Source organism: Ictidomys tridecemlineatus, chromosome 2, assembly GCF_052094955.1.
Source record: "Ictidomys tridecemlineatus isolate mIctTri1 chromosome 2, mIctTri1.hap1, whole genome shotgun sequence".
NCBI lineage: Eukaryota > Metazoa > Chordata > Mammalia > Rodentia > Sciuridae > Ictidomys > Ictidomys tridecemlineatus.
In genome coordinates, this window is record NC_135478.1 from 64,198,980 (window position 1) to 64,204,763 (window position 5,784).

Here is a 5,784-nt window from a genome sequence, read left to right on the forward strand (position 1 = left end):
TCACTTCATCTTTTGTGTAACTTAAAGTGTCATGTAGATCCTTTTATTTCTGTGAAAATATAGTTCCATGTTAGAAGGCTGATTTAGGTATATCTTACTTTCTGTAAGTGTACTTAATAGGAAGAGCTGTATGCTTTTGTTTTTTACATCAAAAAAATATCATATTTGTTTTCATTATTATTACTAAAAATATGATCACTGAAAATAATTTAAGATGTCCTTGTATTCCTGTTTACTCTCTCCCTCTCTCTCTCTTTCCATATATATATATATATGTATGGATATATACAATTTATTAAAGTTCACATTGTAGGAAATTTATTATTTCAAGAATTCAGAATGATAGAGAATTCTTCCCAAATTTTCATGTTGTCCTTAGGCAGGAGCCATACTAATATCTGTTTTATTTCAAATTTTGTTATGTGCTGGCATAGCAACACCTTATCTTTCTCTTTACTCTTAGGGTATACATGACTGTCTTGCTTGTCTATATTGAAAAATTTCTGAATTGTATACACTTATTTAATGAGTGTATGTGATGACCTTTAATGTTTTTTATTAAAAGAAATATTTCAAAATACAAATTTTGAAATTTGATTATAATGTTAATTTGTCATGAATTTTTCACAAATTATATGTGATTAAAATTGTTAATTTTATCTTTTATTGCTTCTATTCTTTGAGTTACAGTTAAAAATCTGCATGTTTGTAATCTAAGGTACTCTGGAGTCTGAGGTTGAGTCTTAGGGTCCTCTTGCCTCAGCCTCCAAGTTCAAGCCCAACCTGAAAAATTTAGCAAGACCCCATCTTGAATAAAAAGGGCTGTAGTTCAATGGTAAAGCACCCCTTGGGTTCAATCATCTGCACTAAAAAAAAAAAAAGAAAGAATTTTTGCCCTACTTTTGTAATTTCTGATAAATTACTCACATTTTCTTGTAACATTTGTGTGTACAATATGAAAATAATTTTGTTTATTATCATAATTATATCTTTATTTTAACACCAATTATTATTAAAAGTATATTTTTTCTTACTGGTATCTGATGTTACATGTTTAATATACTAAAGTTCTGTTTGCAAATACATTCACTTCCAGCATTTTCATTATGTTTTATTTATGAAGAAATATAAAAAATACACCTATTGGGCCATCTAACCCAGCCCTCTTTCATGATTTTTCAGTTTCCTAATTTTTGTTTGTGTCTTTCCACATAAACATTAAAATGCACTTTTTTTTTAGCTCCAAGAAAAAAAGAACACAATAATGGTATTTTCATAGCAAGTATAAGAATTTATAAACTGAAAAATCTTATTGATATTTTTATCCAAGATTGGTCTTTAGTTTCCTTTTTACTGGAATTTTATCAAATTTTATAATTAATATTGTAGTTACCTCATAACTATAATTTTAAAGGACTTTTTAAAAATTCTACAGAATTTTTGAAGTTGTGTTAGAATTGTCTTTAGATTATTGGCTTGTTAAAGCATTTGGAACTGTAGTAAAATCATTTTGCCATAACATGTCTTGATTTGAACTGCTTGTGAAAGTTTCCTCAGACTCATGATGTTCCCTTTTGATATGAATCTATAATTCTTTATTTTATTTCAGAAAGAAATTCTCTATAAATACTTTATTCTTTGCTTTTCTTTTGCTTTCATTTTGTCTTTCATAAATATACTAGAACTATTTTATCTTTTTTTCTACAATTTTGCCTCTCATTTTATGTCTTTCTATATTTTTTTCTTTATTTAAATTTGAATTTTGCATTTTCTATTCCTTTTGTTATAAAATATGATATATATATTTTTTTCATTGCTTAGTTTTGTCTTCATTTCTGAAATTATTTGAAATAGATTTATAAATCATTTCTGGCCTCTGAAATGAAACCTCTATTTTCAAACTCTCTTTCATTTACTTTTATTTTTTTATAGTTCAGATTTATTCTTTGTTTAGTGCATTATTTTATTTAGTTTATTTTGGAATATTAAACTAGAAATTTAAATTTTTAGTCAGGTGATCATGACATGTTGGTATCTCTTTGCTGTCTTCAAGAAGTTTATCCTATTCTTAACATTTTTTTGGTACCAGGCATTGAACTCAGGAACAGTTAGCCACTGAGCCACATTTCCAACCCATCTTTTTTCTTTTCTTTTAAATTAATTATTATTATTATTATTATTATTATTATTATTATTATTATTATTATTATTATTATTATTATTTTGAGAGAGAGAGTCTTGTTAAGTAGTTCAGGACCAGGCTAAGTTGCTGAGGCTGGTTTTGAACTTAGGGTCCTCTTGCCTTAGCCTCCAGAGCTGCCCAGCTGTTTGTAGTTTTCTTTTTATATGGAATGAGTCTGCATGGAATTCAAACACATCCTATTATGCTATAAATTATGAGTTTCCTTATATTTTCAAAATTACCTTTTTATGAATGAGGATTTTTTAAAACAAGTTTTCAAACTTTTTAGCTTCAGAACATTCTGTACCAAAGCACCAAATAGTTGAGATACATACTACCTGAGAACCTACTTTGTTTTCCTTCCTTGTTGTTACTAATATTTTCTGTCTTGGTCTGTCTCTCCCCAGCACTCTTTCATCTTTGTGTTGTTTTATTTGCATTCTATTCCCTAGGTTTCTATTTAGCATGGGCTTTCACCATTCAAACAAACAGCCTAAGCATAACATCCCTGAGGTCCTCTTGAACTCACCCATGAAAAGCAGACAGCACAGCCCCTTCTGCTGCTTTTCAGAAATTTTTCTCAGATTGTTACACCTAATTCTAATTCAGTGTGTCTTCTCTTTTTTTCTGAATGAATAACTTTTAGCAATTTCTCGGTTAATCAGCATGACAGCTATTAGAAATTATTTTGTCTTTATTTTCTCTCAGGTAGTTAATTTTATACGCAGGTGTTGTTTCTGTTGGTCGTTTGGCACAGCTGAGTGGAATTTTGGAATTTGAAAGGGTTCCTCTTCAGCTGCTATTGTTTAGAACACTTTCAGTAAGTTTTGCTATTTGTTTACTTATTTGTCTGTTATCTTAACATATTAGTTTCTATGTCTGCTTTCTTGGGAGATGAAGGAGATTTAAGAGTGAAACTGCCTTACTAGGCAGTAAATTTTTTGTCAATTTTTTTCCTTTTATATATGAACATGTTTTCATGTTTCTTTCACTTAAGTAAGAAGCTGCAATAAATATATAGAGGTTTTGTCCAGAGTTTTTGTATTAATCAGGGTACATTTACATATATGCTGTGTTTACAAAATAGATTCTAAAATCACAGTGACATAACACAATTAAGGAATGTTTCTTACTTAAGGTCCAATACTGATGGGTTGATTTCCTGTAACTAATAACTCAAGAATCATCTTGTCGGATCAGGAGCTTCTCAGCAGAGGAAGATTGTTTATGAAATTTTCACAAAGACTTTTCTCATGTTATTTCTGCTCATATGGCTTTGTCAGAATTGGCCCAAATCTCACAATAAAGGATTGGAAAATATGGTGATCTTTGATAAGCAATAAAATACCTATGCTATATTCTCCCTTCTAGTTACAAAACTTCACTTCCTCCCACCCACAGGTTTGTCTCCATTACACTCTGGCAATATTCAACTCCTCTCTGAGAGAGGCATCTGTCCCCTAAATTAGAAGCATTAAAAGGAAAGCAGGTCCTACGTCTGACCATGATCAAATCATTGCTACTGTACTTACTCTGTCAGGTAACAATTGAAAAATTACTAACAAAATCAAAACAAAACAAAACCACCGCAACAAAAACCCTATGTAGACACCTCAGGGAGACACTGGGGAATCAACAATACAGGCTGAGTGCCCTTGCAAGAAAAGAAGCAAATGAAGTATGCCATCAGGGTGCACCCTGAATTTGTCTGTGATAGAAATATCAAAATCACAGGGAAGGTAAACAGAACTCAAATAAAAAGTGTGAAAGTAAACAACATCATACCTCTTTCCTGCCCTGCTGAATTGGGTTTCAGGAACAAGATGATATGAAGGAAAGCACTAAAGGAAGATGCCACAAGGAAGTATATAAAACTATTTCTGCTCACCTCTCAATAAGCACAGCTCAAGAATACCAAGCAGAGAATATCAGAAAAGAACAACGGGAGAGTTGAGTAGAGATATAATAGTTCAAGGTCAGTCTAACATGAAGTACCTTGGTGAAGATCAGGCTTTTGTTTGAGAAATCAGAAAGGTCATGGTGCAGAAAGGACTTGATCCTAGAATAAAGATCTACATTGTAGGAGTAGGCCCCTGAGAATTAGAAAGCAAAATCATCCAAGGTCTCTAAAAGTATCATCATCAATATGTGATATAAAATTCCAAATTACTATCAAAATGAATAACCAAGGACAAGTCATCAATAATAAATATATAAATTTTTCTCATAAGAACAGGTACAAAATGATACAATTATTGTATTGCTGACTTTAACAAATTCTGAAAAAATGGTTGTTTATATTTTCTCATTATATACAAAGGTAAAGATATGTATATCTCAACTCTTACAGGTGGGCTGGATTTTTCATATTGTGGTCCATGCCTTAAATTCACACTCATTTTTGTATCTCTGTTTTTATTGCCTGTCATTGATCAAATTGTGTACCTCAAAATATAATGTCAAAATCTTAATCCCTGTTGCCTTAGATTATGATTTGTTTGAAAGCTAAGGCAATACAGATAAAATCAATTAAGTTAAGATGAGAACACAGGAGTAGTGCTTTTAGAAAAAGAGGAATAAATGTTTAGAAAGCTATGGAGACAGTGATTAGAGTGATGCAGCTATAAGCCAAGGGATGCAGAGGGCTCACCACTGCCATCAGAAATGAGGAACAGAGGCAAGGAAGTGTTTTTCTCAAAGGGACAATGGGCCTGCTGATACCTGGGTTTCACATTTTTGCATATAGAACTGTTAAAATATAAATTGCACTTGTTTTAAGCATTTGGGTTTGTCCATATAGGAAAATAGAACCTCGTTTTGATTCTTTGTTTTTAATTTGTAATCCTTCATTATATAATATATATTTTAATGGGAATTCTTGAATCACTTTTTTTTATAAAATGTCAAAGAATACCTTCATCTTTTCCTTCATCATCTATTCTACAGTATATAAATTTAAGATGTGGTTCATTCTTCCAGGTGACTTACTATCATATAGATATCCTAAGACTCATTGCATATCATTATTGAGAAACATCAGACACTTAAATTTTAAATTACTTCAGCAAACCATACCTCTGTAAGACAGTGTTAGGCAAGGTAAATAATAAACATATAAAGTTTAAATCACGATTTAAGCTGAAGCTCAAAGAATGCATAGGAAGGATTTCAGCAGATGAAGAAGATATTTCTGGAACAATGTAAATTGAGCTGTATTATGAAGAAAGGCAAATACTGAATGCATCAAAGTCATGAAAACAATTCTAAAGAAAGGTCTATATTTCTTGAACATTAGTAGAATGAAAGAATCTCAAGGAGAGTAATCTATAGATCTGGTGCAAAATTAATTAGAGATAGAGAAAAAAAAATCACAGAAGAGAGTAAAGGGAAGAGTCTTAAAGTTATTTCAGAAAACTGATTATACAAAGCTGGGGTTGTGCCTCAGCAGTAAAACACTCACCTAGCACATGTGAGGCCCTGGGTTTGATCCTCAGCACCACACATAATTTTTTTTAAAAGGGTATTGTGTCCAACTACAACTAAAAATAAAATAAATATTAAAAAAAGAAAGAAAACTGGTTATAGAATACAAATCTCTGTTT

General features: G+C 31.0%; 1 pseudogene; it reads right to left on the minus strand.

Moving 5' to 3' along the window:
• Positions 1-338: 338 nt before the first annotated feature.
• LOC144375529 (U6 spliceosomal RNA) lies at positions 339-439 on the minus strand (annotated as a pseudogene).
• Positions 440-5,784: the final 5,345 nt, after the last annotated feature.